This window comes from Mauremys mutica, chromosome 4 (genome assembly GCF_020497125.1).
Source record: "Mauremys mutica isolate MM-2020 ecotype Southern chromosome 4, ASM2049712v1, whole genome shotgun sequence".
Lineage (NCBI taxonomy): Eukaryota > Metazoa > Chordata > Testudines > Geoemydidae > Mauremys > Mauremys mutica.
Window position 1 is genome coordinate 78,688,695 of NC_059075.1, and position 18,572 is coordinate 78,707,266.

At 40.1% G+C, this 18,572-nt stretch overlaps 1 long non-coding RNA gene across 1 annotated transcript in view; it reads right to left on the reverse strand.

The window, feature by feature from the left end:
* LOC123370008 overlaps positions 1 to 18,175 on the reverse strand; it is a 54,183-nt gene extending 36,008 nt beyond the window's left edge. Inside the window, exons 1-2 of the long non-coding RNA XR_006579238.1 lie at positions 17,829 to 18,175; positions 13,662 to 13,703 (exon numbers count right to left, since the gene is read on the reverse strand). This is a non-coding gene — a long non-coding RNA (uncharacterized LOC123370008). The remainder of the gene's footprint in view (positions 1 to 13,661; positions 13,704 to 17,828) is intronic.
* Between the last annotated feature and the right edge of the window lie 397 nt (positions 18,176 to 18,572).

Consider the following 18,572-nt stretch of genomic DNA (forward strand, 5'->3'; position numbering starts at 1 on the left):
TGCCCTCAGTTCAACACTTGGATACCTCCTGACCCTTAAGGAAACTAGATCACAATTAATTTGGCCCATTCTGGATCATTTAACAGATCAACCTATGGCCTTCAAGCTCCACTTACCCCACACCATGAAGATACATCCAATATTCCAAGTTTCCGTCTTCAAGTAATATGTGGATAACTCCTTTCCTGGTTGCACACAACCACCATTTCCCCTGACCCCCACCCATTGCTCAGTGTCAGGAAAAATATCTGGTGAGATAGAGTCTGGATTCTAAGCTCCTTAGAGCATGTCTCATGTACCTCATGGACTGGGAATGGTATGGCCCAGCTGACAATTGGTGGGAACTGGCCAATAACATACATTCACCCAACCTCCTTTGAGACTTCTATCAAACTCACCCTGACAAGCTGGGCCCAACAACTCTGGGGAAGCATCCTTTGGGGCTGGAAGGGTGGGCAGGAGGTTGATGTGAGTAAGGTCATCCCTGAACTCGAGACTGATTAACCCAGATGTGGTGATGACTCATTCTTGTGTTTGGCTTCAGTCAATCCACGATCCACAAACTGGTCTCTAACTTTCAGGGCAGGTATATAAGCCTCAGAGGAGAACCAGCAGCTCAGTCTGCAAAATGTCATTTCATGGCTTGGAAGTCTCCCCTGCTTGATAGTGGTGACAGACTCCACAGACCTTAGCGTGCTCCAGCACAGCTCTGATTCCAAGCTTGTTCCTAGTCCTGCTACAGCCTTGCCCTTGCTCCAGCATAGCTTCCAGCCATACTCTTGCCTTGTTCCAACCTGCTCTTGATTCCTGACTCCATCTCCAACCCCTCACTCCAGTACCTGGCCAGATGCCACTGCACCAACCACTAGTCCTGGCCGCCACTGCTCCAACCACAAAGTCTGATCCTCCAAGTATCATTTTTTGACAGTTTCACTATCATGGCTGCCACCTCCACCATCTCCTGGGAAACTGGGATCCTCTGTGACACTACTGGGCCTTCATCAGCTCAATTCTGGGGGTTGTCCTGATTAGATTGGGCCAAGAGAGGGACTCAGATGACATCATCATATCCACCAACTCTGGCTAAATCAACTATCTGGGATGTGAGACTTTGTTATCTACCCCAGCCCTCTTGTGTACCCTTTTCCTCTCACCTCATTTCTTCTCTTTTCTATCCCTCTCCTTTTGTTTTCTTGTAATGAACATCTAGCTCAGTTGGCCAAGACTGTGTATTTTACAACATTGCTGAAAGCCTGTGACCAAAGAGGCAACTAACAGCAATATCCTAAACATTCCTATGTTGGTACGAATTTACCAGGTCTCAGAGTGGCTGATAAGACTTTGTGCCTGTGTTTCTCCAGCAGCGAGATTGCAAGTAAAAGTCAACACCAAAAAACTGCTTTTTCATCTTTGCTGTTCTTTTCTTTCCCACTGGTGTGCACTTGTCTTCTAGAAAACAAGATGGGACTGTAACACCACCACCACCAAGAGCAACAGCTCCAGCCCATCTCAAATAAATTCTTGTTTCCCCCAAAAAAACAGTTATTACCATCTTTAACACCATCTAAAAGAATGTCAGGGAGGGAGGGGAGAGGGCATTCCTTTTAAAAAGTCTCTCCAGCTAAAGGGAAAGGGAACAAGGAATGTTATTAAAATGAAAGTCTTACATAATAGTTTACATTTGAAATACCTTAATCTTTTTTTTTAAATTCTCTACTGTGTCTTTAATAAAAGATTAAAAAGATGTTTAATCTTTTGCCAAGGTACTAAGAAGGCTGATGTCTCTATATACCAAACCCCAAATCTTGGTTAACCCTGTTTAATGTTGGACAGTGACATTAACACCTCTGACTCTTTGGGCCCATTTATTCCATCAAAATTAATACAACAGAGTATTCTCCATTCTTTCACACTATAATGACTGTTTGAGAAAGATTCAGTTCTCTTTCAGCAGAGATCGTTGTTTGATTTGCATTATTATTAATTATTGTTATTCTGAATAATAATTTATCACATCTCCCTCCTTTTCTTTTTTTAAAGATATAACATAGGGCAGAGCTAAAAATCTGCATAGACATTCAGGATCAATATAGATACAATAAAGAAGAGTTACTGTATATCACACAGAGGGAGGTAATATCTCTAGAATGTTTGACCAACACACTCCTGGCTTATAATTTACTCCAAAGCTTCATTGTTGGTAAATAAAAAATATAGTGGGGACTATAAAGAGATTCCTGAGGGTAAGCAGATGGAAAATAAAGAAACTTTCAAAATCCCTCTGCGGAGTACACTGGAAATAATTGTATTCTTTGGTGCTCACATAAAGCAGCCTCATGCATCAACCAACTGTCTAGCCTGGGTCCAGCAGCAAGTAGGCAGACACTCACTGCATAGTGGGAGATAAACATGGGAGTGTGATGTGAGGCTCTGCAAGAAACTGAATCTTTACACATGATAATAATCATCCAGAAGATGAATAATAACAAACTTGTTCAATGACAATATTGAGGCATTCATAAGCACGAAGATGACACAGTCCCATAGATCTGCTGGATTTCTTGTGCCAGTTTGAAATTTCCTCTGTCATTATTTCATCCTCTCAGCCATCTTATTACCCATGTAACAAAATGGGCAGAGTCTACTCCAGAAAATTCCACAGAAACTACAGGCATTCTTCAGTAAACCCAGGAAGAAAAAATCCCCAAAGTATTAAAAAATATAAAATAAAATTATTTTGAATTGATGTGAAAACATCTTAATATTAAGACACAATTCATATGTGAAGAGTCAAACTTGTATCATTTTTAATTGGCTACATTTTTTATTTTATTTCCTTATGAGGTGGCTTGTTGGGTGTCACCATTTTAGGCCTCATCAGGAGGATGTGCAAAGTGGAGGTGGAAGGTATTGTTATGCATGCCATGAAACCCTGTTATGGGTTGAGTTAAAACCCCATTGAGATTGATAGGTGTGAACTCACATTTCAATTAACATAACCTTAATCATAAATCCGGACAGAAGACAAAAGGTGTGTGAACCTGCCCAGGAGCCTCTAGCTAAATTTTGTTTTGGATGGGGTTGATGGTAAGAAGAAAGATTACATAGAAACTAAGAACCATCAGGGGGGGGAAGAGAGAGAGGTAGACAGGCAGGCAAGAAAGCTAAGCAGGAGCCTGTAAGCTCAGTGTGACCTTGGAAAAATATAGAGAGAGGCGAGAGCTTTTGTGTTGGTGTTGTAGTTTGGGGGCTGTAAGTTAAGACACTGCTCCTTGCTTTCTTCTGTGAACAAAGACTCAGGTGTTTGTACATTCCTTATAAATAAACAAGATTGCATCAAAGAAAATAGACTCCATCAATTTTCTTCTTCCAGCTGGAACATCCCCAGGACCCTGAACGTTGAATTAGTACTTGGGTCAAGCTCAGGATTCAAGCCTTGTACTCCAGGGGCCTCCAGACTTAACACACACAGGCAGAGCAGCAGGCAGTGGCACAGTGCTCAGCTAATTGCTGCTGGCCAGCAGCCAGCTGGGATTGACTGGGATGCTTTGCTTGGAAGGAAGATCAAGGCCAAGGGTTCAAGAGTGAAAAGGAGCCAAGAATCCAGCAGATAGGTGGGGAGGGTTGGGGATTAGAAATGCTAGTGAATATGGTCTCCGTTTAGCCTCATAATCATTCTTCATCAGAGTCCGTAGACTCCATAAAATCAGTAAGCAGCAGATCACTAGTTACAAATGAAAAAAATAATACAAAATATGGATAATACTGAAAAGAAAATTACTAGCCATAAGAAGCTGTACATCACTGCTTTATGCTTTGCAGAGTATGCTTGTAGAACCAGACAGAATGAAATTATTATGAAGTTAACCATGATAAATATATAAAAAAACAAGAAGCGAGGGAAGAAGAGAAATCACCCATATGCAAAATTGCTTTAAAAGCTTTGGAGATTTGGATAAGCATCCAGTAGATCTGCTACTTAACTAAACCTCTTGGACAGGCCTGTATAAACATTTGCATTGAATTTCAAACGCATTTGAAATGAGCCTTGTGCTGGAGGTTTTATGTGTTTGTCAGCCTCAATCTACAGTCATAAAATTGCACTAATGCAAGCAATGAGGATGGTCACACAGCAGGGAAACTTGTGAAACTCCCTTTCTGCACTACCCCTCTAATAACTGCTCTTTGCTCTTTTCATGCAACAAATCCTAAGAATCTTAGATTCCTGAGGTGTATAGAGTGTCCCTGACTGCTTGAAGGCTGGACTAGTTGGATGGGGTTGCAGATTTGGGCTAATTTTGGGATGAGCTCTGCAGACTTCACATATCTAGAAAGCAGGCTAAATTCCTTATGAAATTTCTCGTATTTTCTGGTGCTAGTTGTACAATATTTCGGTGCTTCTAGTGCTTGCTGAGACCAGGAAGAAGATAAGTTCATGCACAAATGAAAAAACCATTAGTTCTTAATTTTGATACCTCAAAAAAAGCTCACATTAATGGCCTGAGTCAGAATTATTTTATTAATTTTGTCACTCTGGGGAACAGTTCTGTGGTGTGTTATGCATCATGGGAGCAGTTTGATGGTTCATGGCCTAAGGGAAGGGGCTTTAGATTTACTATTGATTAAATTGTGGAATTCATTTCCACAGAATTTTGTTGAAGCCCGGAATTTAACAAGACAAAAAAGGGATTAGACAGTTATATGGATAAAAGAATAGCCAGAGCTATAACAGTAACTTTTTTTTGTTACAAATATAAAAATCTTATGCTTCATAACTTCAGTTAACCTCTAACTTTTGGAGATTAGAAGGAGGCTTCCCTTGGGATCAAATTATCCCACAGTTTTCCATTGCACAGTTTTTTGCATCTTCCACTGAAGCAGCTGGTACTGAACACTGTTGGAGAGATGATACTGGATTAGATGTACTGTGACTCTTATCCAGTAGCAATACTTGTGTTCCTGTGTGATCAGAAAAGCAGACTACACCTAGGTCAAGATTTCTAAAAATAGGTAGTAATTTTGGATGCCCAGCTTCAGACACTTTAAAGGGAATACTTCTCAGAAAATGCTGAGCATGTGTCATCTAAAAGTCAGGCTTCTTTAACATGTCTCAGTTTGGGCACCCAAAATCTCTAGTCCTGTTTGGAAAATCTTGGCTCTAGCACTTAACCTGATTTGTATCCACATAAAGTCCCCACTCCTAGGTCAACGTACTGCACAAGTATGTGTAGGATCAACACCTTCATCAGCAAAATAAATAATAATAATAATACATAATTAATAAAATTAATCCAGCATGAGGTTGAAGATTATTTGATAATATGACAAGATTGATCTTGCTTCCATTTAAGTCAGGATCAGGTTCAAACTTTGTAGGAACATCATGACTGTGACCTTGGAGAACATCTTGAATAATGTGCAGAAGACTGCAATGGACCTAGAAGAGGGATCAGTGGAGTTCAAGACTTTACATAGGATTTACTGGGCTCTTATAATCCAAAGAACCAGGCCCATGCAGGTCACAAAATAGGACCAGGGCTGGTAGAATAAAAAAAATGAAGATAATATTTGTTTGTATGATGGAAATACGAGAGAGCACATTCCTTCTAAGATGATGCTATCCCTAATACTACCTAGACTATCACTATCAGTTTTAGGGGATAGCACCGATTTTAGCAAAAAGAATGGTCCTTAATAGCTATGGCTGTGGTTGACAGATTAATATTTCAAATATATTTTATTTTATTAATTTTATTACGGTAGAGCTAGTGACACCAACCAAGATCATCTGCATTTTAGAAACTATATTGTGTGGGTCCAGAATCCAGCCCTTATACGATAGTCATCTACAAGAAATCACAAAGTATGAAAGTAGAGCAATTAAGCCAGGCCAATATTCTGATCTATGGCAACCTTGCATAGAGTTTTACATAATGTGAATGTAAAATATTGAGATATGAGAGATTTCAGTAATGTCTCAAGGAAAATTAATTATAATAATTTAATAGATGAAGATGGGCTATTAATTGATCTCCAAGATTTAGTGACTAATTCCATCTCTCCTTTCATAATTGATGTTGAAATATTTTATGTGAGGTATTTTCTCTTAGAATTTATGATAAATATTATTTTGATTATATTTATTTTTCTTTTGGGAGTCTTAGTGGATGATTGGGCAGTGCACAGGGACAATAATTAAACCTTGTTCAGAGTCACCCCAAGTCCTTACCCCAGGGATGTAGAAGAATTGAATAGGTGGCACCAGAGACATCATTTGCCACTGAATGCAGTGTGCACATAGTAACTCCACAGGTGTTTAAGTACAGGAATTTACAGGCTTTCCTGTTGAAGCAGGAGGATATTGTAAACTCAGTGGGCAGTGGTGGTGCTTATAAATATAGCAAGAAGCTTAACTCCAAAGCAGTGAGTTTACATCACTTTGGTAACTCCAGAACAAGGAGATGACAAGCTCTGTTGATAATACCAGAAGAATTTGTTTGCTGGAGACACACGAAACTTCTGCCTGATCGTTCATGCTGCTGGGCACCCTCACTGATATTCAGCACCTCACAGGTCAGGTCATGAGTGAATTTTATCTTTCTGATATTCTAGCCATGTAAAATATAAACACACACATGATCAGTCAGTTTTAGGGCAAAATAATGGCATTAAATTTAATTCTTATCTCCAGAGTACTTTAACTGGAAATTAACAACACTGGACTTGATCCTGCAAGGTACTGAGTACCCTCAGATTCCATTTACTCCAGTTGAGGGTACTCTGCAGCTTTTATTTTAGATCCCAAGGTATCAGAATGTTTTTCTAGTCTAGCAGAGGAACAGTTTTTCAGAGTAATGGAAACATTGCCAGTTACCTCACTGCAGTATGACAGAATGGCTTCTCATCAGTTTGTGAACAAATTATTATGGACTATTAACAAACATAAAGAGAACAGTATGTTTCTGTCTGTCGACCTTGGAAGTACTTCTGTTGTTCTATCACTGAGTTCTTTACCACACCATGACAGGAGATACAGTGACAGCAAAGTAGTGATGGGAAGTGCTGCGAGCACTTGAGAATATGAATTAAAATATTCTCTCATCTTGCTCTGAGCTGCAAGATCGATTCCTGTTGCTATTCCTCACACTCTGTATTTTAAAGCACAGCTGACTGCTGGCATGTGTTTGCCTTTGTTTCAAATCTCTCTGGATAACACAAGTTTAAAATGCATTTTTTAGCCTGATGTTATTTAGTACTGTATGTAAATTCTGGTCCCATACTACATCAAACATTGGTCCCTATACACTCAGATTTTTGTTGCCTTTGGATGTTGTGGTTTATGAATATTATACAAAAATGTATACATTTCAACAAACTGCAAGGCAGCTAAAATTATTTTAGAGAACTTTTCATTAGAAGCCATTGAAGCTATTTATAAACATTAAGTAATTAATGAAACAAGTGAGATAATGATATTTTCCCCATTTTACAGATGATTAAACATGGGGATATATATGTTAGGTGACTTGTTTAGAGTGATGAATTGAGTTAGTAGCAGAATCAGTAATAGATCCCAGGAATTTTGATTCCCCCACCCATGTCTATTTTCTCAAGCACTCTGCCTCTCCAAGAGACTAAAAACAAATAAAACTAGTTGAAGTTGTCTATGAGAAATATTTACAGCAAAACTGAAAAATGGTGCTGAATTACACCAAAGTTCACAAATTCCCATCAGTTTGTACATTCCCTGGTTGTTTTCCTGATATAGGTTCAATTTGCTGGAGAAAATTATTTTCCCCTTAAGGCAAACAAACAAACAAACAAACAAAAAACCCCATGAAACTGCTGAGGATAGAAATAAGCAGAATTTTGATTACCATCTGGGAAGCCAAAGTGACAAGTCAAAATGCACTCATTTCAGTACATGTGCAAAAGTTTCACATCGTTTTGGCAATAATGTACAATGATCCCAATTTCTTTCTACTAAGGCTGGGTCTTCAGTAGGAGAAAGGGATCATGTTAAAATCCTAGAGTGGACAAGACATATTATAGTTTTAATATATTTAGCTGATTATGGTAAATCCTATGGAGACACTTTGTAGTGCAGCACAGCTGGGCTCCGCTAGCTTATGTGCCTGCTCTCCTCAAAAACTGGTCAGGGATGCCTCAGGTTCATGCAGTCACCAATGCACTTTATTTGTAGCTATTTCCCCCACCTTGCAAACTATATACAGGTTTGTTTCACAGCCAGACTTTACAAGCAGCACAGCAAACCGATCCCTCTTAACCTCTACCCTCGCTCCAGCTTCCTTCCTACTTTCCTTCCTTCCTTCCTCCCAGCCCTTTTATAGTCCCTGGATAATTAGGCTGGCACCTGTTAGTTGCCAGGCAGGCACAGGCCTATTCAACCTGCTCCAACTTCCCTCAAATTGGAACTGGCATAGCAGAGGGCTGATTAAGCACTCCTTGCCCAGCACCCTGTCACACACCTAAATTGGGTAAGAACATAACAACATAAGAATGGCAATACTGGGTCAGACCAATCATCCATAAAACCCAGTATCCTGTCTTTTGACAGTAGTTAGTGCCAGAGGCTTCAGAGGGAATGAATAGAATAGGACAATTATCAGGTGATCCATCCCCTGTCATCCAGTCCCAGCTTCTGGCAGTCAGCGGTTTAGGGACACCCAGACCTTGGTTTGTGTCCCTGAACATGTTATCTAATGGCCATTGATAAACCTATCGTCCATGAACATATCTAATTCTTTTGTGAACCTACTTATACTTTTGGCCTTCAAAACATCCCCTGGTTTGACAATCCATAGGTTGACTGTACTCTTTTATATCTGCTTTTAACCTGATGCCTATTAATTTCATTGGTTCTTATGTGATGTGAAGGTCATTTCATGTAAGGAAAGAGAGTGAATGTCAACAGAGGAGTGGAAGAACTGAGCTGTTATTTATAGTTTTCTCACTAACTCCCTCTATGAAGGGGTTATGGGGTAAATAACATCTCCTTTTACCTTCTACACACCAGTCATGATTTTATAGACCTCTATCTTAGCCCTCCTTAGTTGTCTCTTTACTAAGATGAACAGTTCCAGTCTTTTTAATCTCTCCTCATATGGAAGCTGTTCCATATCCCTAATCATTTTTGTGTCTCTTCTCTGTACTTTTTCCAATTCTAATATATCTTTCTTGAGATGGTGTGACCAAAACTGCATGCAGAATTCAAGGTGTGGGCCTGTGCTCTGTGTCCACTCCAAACAGGACTGGAAGGAGTTAAGGTGGTCAGGTAGGCCAGTTAACTCCACTGGCTGCCCCTGGAGGGAGAACCAAGAAGCAGGGAATGGATTGCAAGTAGGCTCAGCTGGACAGGAACAAGTGGGGCCCATAAAGCTGGCAACAAACAGGGCTGCTGGGAAAGGGCAATTGCTCCCCGAGAAAAGAGAGAGCGAGAGTGTGCATGAGCAAGCGTGTACATACAGAACTGCTTGGAGTAGGGTCTGTGGGCTGGAGCCCAGAGTAGTCAGTGGGCATGGCATAGACCAGGCATGGGATACTGAACTGGAAATCTCCCTGGATCACTGAAAACAACAGAGAATTTGAAGGACTGCACCTCAGAACAAAGGAAACACAGATAGTGACCTAGCTGGAGAACCAAGTCATGAAGAGAATGCTGTGGTTCCTGGAGCAAGAGAGGGGCTGCAGACCAGCGAGAGAGAGAGTGACAGCATGCAACCATGGGATGAGGTGTTGACCTCATGAGCTAATCCCTAGAGTGACCAGGAGGAGGCACCAGACTAACAGTGAATGGCGCACCCTGTGACAGGATGTACCATGCATTTATATAGTGGTGGTATGGTATTTTCTTTCCCTTTCCTAATGGTTCGTAACATTCAGTTAGGGGTTTTATTTTTTTTTTTGACTGCCACTGCACATAGATTAGATGTGTTCAGAGAACTATCCACAATGACTTCAAGACCTCTTTCTTGAATGGTAACAGCTAAATTAGGCCCCATCATTTTGTATGTATAGTTGGGATTATGTTTTACAATTTATTTTAATTTGCCATTATCAACACTAAATTTTGTCTGTCATTTTGTTGCCCAGTCACACAATTTTATAAGATCACTTTGTATATTACAGTTCTTCTGTAGGGTTAACCTCAGCCCTATATCTGTTAAAACTATAACTGCCTTGTCAAATCTATGATTTTAACATGTGGTAGTTAACAAGTATTAGCTAACACATTTTAAATACACAATTTTTTTCCTAGTGTGGACAATGTCCTAGACTACTATCAAAACACAAACAAGGGCTTTATAATATATTTCTTATCCTGCAATGATAGATTAAGACAGAACAAATGGCTGTACAGATAAACTTGATCTGTCAAATCAGTGTGGATGCATTGCAATGTATGATCATGGGACCACGTTGACCGCTAGAGTCTGTCTGCAGCCTGCAGACAGGATAAAAGTCATGCTCTTACTGATGGAGTGCTAGCTGATGGAGACTTCCCATTAGCTGAAGTCACAGAGACCTGTATTTTTTGAATGGAAGGTCCTAATGCTACATGACTGGTTTAGTTGGCAATTGTTGGTACTCATAGCTTTGTTACAGTAGGACATAGGATCAGTTTAAAAACAGACTGTTTTGGTCTTTACACAGTACCTGTGCAAAGTGTTGAATTACTGGGCACAAATTTAATGTTAGAAAAGAGAGAGAGGGGTGCTGCCTGCTGGTCTCTGTCAACAGAAAGGGGTGGAAGCCAAGAATTCAGCTGTAACTATAGTTTTGTCACTAACTCCCTCTGTGATCTTGGACAAATCACCTAATATCTCTGTTTTGACTTCATCTGTAAATGTAGATAATCAGTCCCTACATAGAGCTAAATAGTGCACATTACACAGATTAAGGGATAGGGAGGAGCTGTGTCTCCTGTGAGAGCCTGGGGAGGAATTCTGCTACAGAATATCTTGTATGTAAAGGTGAGATCTATGTAATAAGTTTCAGAACTATTGGAGAGCTACCCCATACAAAATAAGTGCATTGACAGAATGTGACAGTTGCTAATAAACAGTCAAAATTCAGGAAATTGTAAAAGTGCAACCGTAACTCTGACTCCTGCTGCATTCACATCACAAAAATCTCTAATGGTCACACACTAGTTTTCCAATGATGCTTCACCTTAATCAGTGTATACAATATGTGATGCTCAATTAATGAGGCAGTTGTTGATTATTGTGCTTTACCCCCATTGTTCAGTGTGTGTGTCCAGGCCTCCTTTACTGCACAGCATCCAAAGCCTTCCTTGAATAAGGACTTTTCTTCCTTTATATGTTTTTTTTTGCATATGTTTTATCACTGTCACATCTGACTGGCAAGTCATAAAAGGATAAGCATATCTGTCATACATAGCGATGTTTGGAAGATGTCAACACACTGTCATTGTAATTGGCTGCATTTTACTAGATGGTCCATAGTGTCTTTTAATGTACTCCAAAATGCATCTTATTTTGATGTTAAATCTGCAATTCTTTTACACTGTATAGAAGATGGAAAACAAATTTTGTAAATCTCTTGTCATTTAAATAGAGTGAACCTTCTATTCAGGTAGTTTACCACCACTGCAATGATTTATTCTGGGGCATATATAGAAAAACTGAGAGGGAAATTTAAGACAAAGAAAAGGAAGGAAATAGAAACAATTTGAAAAATTCCATCTGGTGGCTGTTGGTCTGGTTTATTCTTCATCCCTCTGCTGTGTTTCGATGGTATCCATGAAGACAGCAGCTTTCATGGGTATGAGATTAGCAAATTCATTTGATTCTTCATACTCTGGTGCCAACTCTTTCTCCAGCAATAATCCCAGGCAATTCTAAAAATTATGCACTAGTTCAATCAGAAATTACTGGGAGTGATGCAGGAATCAGTTGGTGAAATTCTATGGCATGTATTATGCAAGAGGTCAGACAAGGTGATTCCAATGGTCCAATTTGGCCTTAAAAATCTATGAGTCAATATATTATTACAAAGTTCTGTTGTCCTTAAAAAATGCCAGGCATATTATTTTGAGTGTAGTCTTTCAGTAACATCATTAAAAGCAGATGGCTAGGTGTTTCAAATATCTGGCTACAGGAGACTGTTGTAGCATTTCTAGGCTGCATGCCTGGTTTCTTTTGTCAAGAGGAAAATTAGAAAACCTGTCCAAGAGAATGGGAAGAATGTCAAGAAACACCGCTGAGGATGGAAAGTTAAAAGTAACAGAGAGATAAAAACAAAGATGGATGGGCCATTCTGCAGAAATATAGAGCAACCTTATACCAGTTATTTACACAACTTGAGGCAGATCATAAACTTTGTCACCTTGTTGTACCACTCATCTACTAAGAATCCTTTTAATGAAAGACTCTTTTCTTCTTAACTGACATAAATTGAATCTGTTAGCATGCCCGTTTCATCACAATGCCCTCATGCACAGCAAGGCTTCTTTAGAAATGGTCCCACCTATTATCGAAGATGTGGACAAACTGGACAGAGTCTGAGAAAAATAAGAAAAAAGATGAAAGGTCTAGAAAAATTGACTTATAGGTATACCTAGTGTTGAGAAAAGAAGATATAGTGAGTATGTGATAAGTCTTTGAATATGTAAAGGATAATTATAAAGAGGATAGTGATTCTCCATGTCCACTGAAGGTAGGACAAGAAGTAATGGACTTAATCTGCAACAAGGGAAATTTAGGTTAGATATTAGGGGAAAAAAACTTTCTAACTATAAGGGTAGTTAAGCTTTGGAATAGGTTTCCAAGGAAAGATGGGCAATCCCTATCAAGAACAGGTTAGACAAACACCTGTCAGGAATGGTGTAGGTTTACCTGGTCCTGACTCAGCATACAGTATTGCACTAGATGACCTTTCAAAGTCTCTTCCAGCTCCTCATTTCTGTGCTTCTATGATTGCATGGAGAGCCTGGATCTCCAATGCCTTGCACTTAGTACAGTCAATGACATGTGTGCAAAGAGAGCATAACACACTACTGTTCTGATTTGCTAGCATTTTATACTCATTTTGCTCACTCCATCTGAGGGTTGGGCTAGTGTGCCCAGCAAACCAGCTCTGCTCATTCTCAACTTGTGCATGTCCCATACTTAGCCCTCATACCCAAGGTCAGGGGATATAAAGGCAACTTTGCAGCATCCAAGAATCCTATCTGAGGCTGCTTTAAGTCCCCTTGTAGAGCAGCACAAAGAAGTTAGGTACAAGAATCTGTCCCTTCTTGTTGCCTACACAATATTTCTATTGAATTCAATCTCATAGAGGTGGTCAGGTTACCCCTACTTCCTGATGGATATTAAGCACATGATGGCCACCTAACATTTAAAAATGTTCCCCTTAGGGTCTAACCTGAGAGCATACAGGTTTTTTTTCAGGTTTTTGTGTTATTAATAGTTTTTCACTGTATACCTAACTGTTCTTAGCATCCCTCTTAAAATATAACTAGGCTCTTTCAGAATCTATTATGCATCTAAGATTATCAAGTACCAGTCCCTGAAAACAAGACCATTACATCAGCCAGCCTGTGTAATGTTCTAAAAGGAAAAGAACCCTTGCTAGAATAGCATCTGGGAGAATTAAATGATGCTCATTATCCAAACCTTGGTCCACTGGAGCAGATCTAGCTGATTTAAAAGTAAATGCTGTAAGGGAAGAGACATTGTATAATTTAACTCTTCAGTAAAACAGCCCTAGGCAGATATTATACAAAGCTTTCCATGCTTTTTCAAAACTAAGAGGAAACTAAGCAAAATCTACTAAAAAAGAGATGTGAGGTTTCACAACTTGCTTGAAGTAGACATCTTGCTCCACAGAGATTTAAAACTCCTGAAAGTCATTCTCAGCCTTCTTTTTCAGAGCAACCTTATACCAGTGCTTCAGCCACTTAGAAACCCTATTTTTTTCCACTTGCCTAAAGCCAATTCTGACAAGCAAAGTTTCAGCTTTTAATATAAATTGGAGAATACCTTCCATCCCAAAAAGATGCCTCTCCCCAATCCTCCTTTTAAATGCAGAGCCTCAAGTCATCCTGTTAGCTTGCCAACAAGTTAAGCAACTGTGACTGCGTTTTAAACACTGATTTGGAAAATACTGTCCAGCTAGTAAGCAAGCCAGTGACTCTGTACATACAGGGCCCAATCCTGCCCTGCTGAAGTTATTTGAAGTTTTTCCATGCACTTCAATGGGAGAAAGTGTAACCTCAACATTATAAAGGGTGCTAGATAAGCAGAACTCCCCTGACCATTTAGAGCTAGCTGCCTTATCCTAGGCTGACCATTTTAACCAGACATACCTTTATAACATTTTAATGTGCTGAAGATAAGTGCATAAGCCCAGCTGGCCAAGGAGAAGCTGCCCCTACCACCACTACATAGTTCTCAACAGGAGTACAATTAAATGTCAAGGAGTTTAGAAGCTCTGCAGCACTGAAAAGCCCACTCCTGAGGAGCTTATAACTGGCCTTCAGTTAAGATAGAACTTTGGTTAACTTGAATTCAATAAATTGGGGTTGAATAGTCTTTTCTTTATTTATTTTTTCCTCATAGAAACTGAAATAATAATAAATCATTGCAAATAAAAGACACAGCATTTTCCATACCCAAATGGACCCATTAATAATCTACTCCTAAAACAGATTTTGAAAATGTCAAGTGCTGAATGCCTTAAAGAGAGGCAAAATAACCCTCTCCTATTGCACCTTATTGTGCAACATTTGAACAATTCACTCTTCCAAGTTGTTCAGTGCCAGCTGGCAAAAATATCCCCCTTTTTGAACCCCGTTGGGCTAATAACTGGAAATGAGTAAATTGCATTTTCTAACAAGGAAGAAATTACAAAGCATTGCCTTGAGCTATTTACCATATTATCATCAGATAACGCAGTAGTGTTGCTGAAAGTAATTGTTCTATTGCCACTGTTTCCAGTAGAGTAAACATGTAGTTACTGCATAAGTGTTGTAAAATCCCATGTGCTATTTCTGTGGTAGTAAATAACTCTTCTAAAAGGATATCTAGGATTCACTTTGCTACGGGAACAAAAGTGTCTTGGAAACTGGGATTCAGAAGTGAAACTGCACTCTTTAGTGAATAACTATCAGAGCAGTCATGTATATGCGAATGGCCTTTTCATTGGAAATGTGTTTTTGCATTTACAGACATCCTCCTCGCATACAAATCTTTTCAATTGATCATTGTGGGTCTGATTAAGACACAGAATTTCTAAGAGAGAGTGTAATTATAAGAATAATCAGCATGCTTTATCCTGTGTGATGCTCAGCATTCAGAACTGAGTTGGGAATGTTTTACACCTTGCAGGATGAATCTACACATTTGCCTGTGAGTGGCTTTGGTTATCATATGTTTTGGACAGCATCCATACTAAAATTATTTTTGTTATTTCTCAAAAAAAAAATTTTTTTTTGCCTGATCCAAAGCCCAACAATGACTTTGATAATGGAGTGGAGAGTATGCTTGTAAAAGTCTCAGATGACACCACCTGAAAGGTGTTACTAGCACTTTGGAGGATAGGATAAGAATTCAAAATGACCTTGACTAATTGGTCTGAAATCAACACAATGAAATTCAGTAAAGATAAGTGAAAAGTATTTCACTTAAGAAGGAAAAATCAAGTGCAAAACTACAAACTGGGGAATAACTGGCTAGGTGACAGTACTGTTAGAAAAGGATCTGAGGTTATAGTGCATCACAGATTGAATATGATTCAGGACAGCGGCGGCTCCAGGCCCCAGCATGCCAAAGCGTGTGCTTGGGGTGGCATGCCGCGGGGGGCGCTCTGCCGGTCGCCGTGAGGGTGGCAGGCTGCTTCGGTGGACCTCCCGCAGGCATGCCTGCGGAGGGTCCGGTGGTCCCGCAGCTCTGGTGGACCACCAAAGCCATGGAACCAGTGGACCGTGGAGCCAATGGACCCTCCGCCGTGCTTGGGGCAGCAAAATGTCTAGAGCCGCCCCTGATTCAGGAGGTAACTGTCCTAATCTACTTAGCACTCATGAGAACTCAGCTGGCGTATTGTGGAAAGATGTAGACAAATTGGAGAGGGTCCAGAGGAGAGCAACAGAAATGATAAAAGTTAGAAAACCTGACCTATGGGTTAAAAAAATTGGTCATGTTTAGTCTTGAGAAAAGAAGACAGAGGGAATATGATAAGTCTTCAAATATATTAAGGGCTGTTATTAAGAGGATGGTGATCAGTTATTCTCTTTCCAGTGAAGGTAGGACAAGAAGTAATGGACTTAATCTGCAGCAAGGGAGATTAGGTTATATATTAGAAAGAAAGGAAAAAAAACTTAGCTATAAGAGTAGTTACGATCTGGAAAAGGTTTGCAATGGAGGTTGTGGAATCTTCACCATTAGTAGTTTTTAAGAACAGGTTAGACCAACACCTGTCAGGTATGGTCTAGGAATACTTGGATGTCCCTCAGTACAGGGGGCTAGATTTGATGACGTCTCCAGATCCCTTGCAGCCCTACATTTGGATGTGGGAAAGACTTAATTGTGTTTCAGATCAGGGCCTATTTTCTCTCTCTTCCCCCCTTCCCTCCCCCGACAAAAGTTTATGCAGGCATTAGTGATATTCAGGGATTTATTGTAGCAGCAGCAGGAAAATCAGAATGAGAGCAGTCAGAGACTGTGATTTTCCACTGAAATCAATCTATCTCAGGATTATATACTGCCACCCATCACCATAGCATTCGAACGCCTTGCAGTTAAATTAAATAAAAATTAGCAAAATCCCCAATTCTCTTTTTTGATCTTAGAGTGGGATGTGTGTGTTTGAGTGTATGTGTGTGTATATAATATATACAGTCTAGTGGGGTTTAGGGGTCAAAGGGAGTGTCATATTTGTGGTATAAAGGCATTTTCAAAGAGGAAGGTTTTGCAGCCTTTCCAGGTTCTGAATTTGCCTGATCACCTTTGGAAGTTATTCTATAGCTGGTTCCCCCTTCACTGAGAATACTTTGTTCTCAGCTCTCAAGTGTTTCCTTCTGGACTTTTTGATCTGCGTTCTCCCCCTGGAGCACACTAGGGACGAGGGAGGATCTTGGAGAATTTACAGTCAATAAGTGAAGGCAGCAAAGGAAGAGAACAGGGAGTTTTGGGTGGCAAAAGGGCACAGATGGGAAAAGCAAGCATCTGTTTAATGTACAATAGTTCTAGGAGTAAGATCTATGGATTAATTACAAATAAAAAACCCAAACAGGGACATTTAGAATTAAAAACATGAGGCTTTAACTTAACCTCAGGGTTCTGGTGACTACAGAAACCAGAGGAATTTTGCTTTTGTGGTTTAACATCTCAAGAACACTTTCTTGGAATTTTAGCCCCATAATCCAGTTGCTTCTTATTTATTCACTACTCCATGAGAGGTTTTCATTGTTGATATTAACATAAGCATTACAGGCAAAAAAAAAAGTCTTTTTTTTTTTTTAAGTTTTTCTCTTTTTTTTCCTCAAGCAAATATATGTTATTTACCAGTGAGCTAAATTTCACATAATGATGCAGGCATATGCTAAAATACCATGAACTAGTGATTAGGGGATAGCTGTGCCAGAGGCAAATTTTGCTTGACTATGCTGTAAAAAGGAACGGGGGGCGGGGGGGAACTGATAAGGCCCACTGAAGCAAAAGAAGCATCTGATGAAGATTAATGTAAATCATAAATAACATTTCTAATGTTTGTTTTTCAATAGAAGAAAGGATCAGTAATCGGAGTTCAAAACTTAGATGTGTTTGTAAAGTTTCAGGCATTACCTTATCACCTCCTCGTGGCCCAATTTAGCACTGCAGGTGTGCATCACTTTAATTTCTCCAAATAGAGCAGGAACTGATTCACTTTAACTGCCCAGTGCAAGAAGGACACATTTTTAACACAATTCTATCCTCCCCCAGAAACCTGATTAAAAGGGGACAATCATTGTAACAAACAGTTCATCAGGACTCTGGTTCAGGGCTCCTAAGCTTATAGTCCACTCCAACCCTCTGAGGGGTATGACTGAATAGCAACTAGACACCCATGCCTGGCCCGTGCCAGCCGACTCAGGCTCATGGGGCTCAGCCTGTGGGGCTGTTTCTTTGCTGTGTAGACTTCTGGGCTTGAGATTGGGAGCCTGGGATTGGACTGGAGCCTGGGATTGGGAGCCTGGGATTGGACTGGAGCCTAGGCTCTAGAACCCTGTCATAGACTCATAGACTTTAAGGTCAGAAGGGACCATTATGATCAGCTAGTCTGGCTTCCTGCACAATGCAGACCACAGAATCTCACCCACCTACTCCTGTAATAAACCCCTAACCTATGTCTGAGCTATTGAAGTCCTCAAATCATGGTTTAAAGACTTCAAGGTGCAGAGAATCCTCCACTAAGAGACCCATGCCCCACGCTGCAGAGGAAGGTGAAAACCCCCCAGGGCCTCTGCCAATCTGCCCTGGAAGAAAATTCCTTCCTGACCCCAGATGGCGATCAGCTAAACCCTGAGCATGTGGGCAAGACTCACCAGC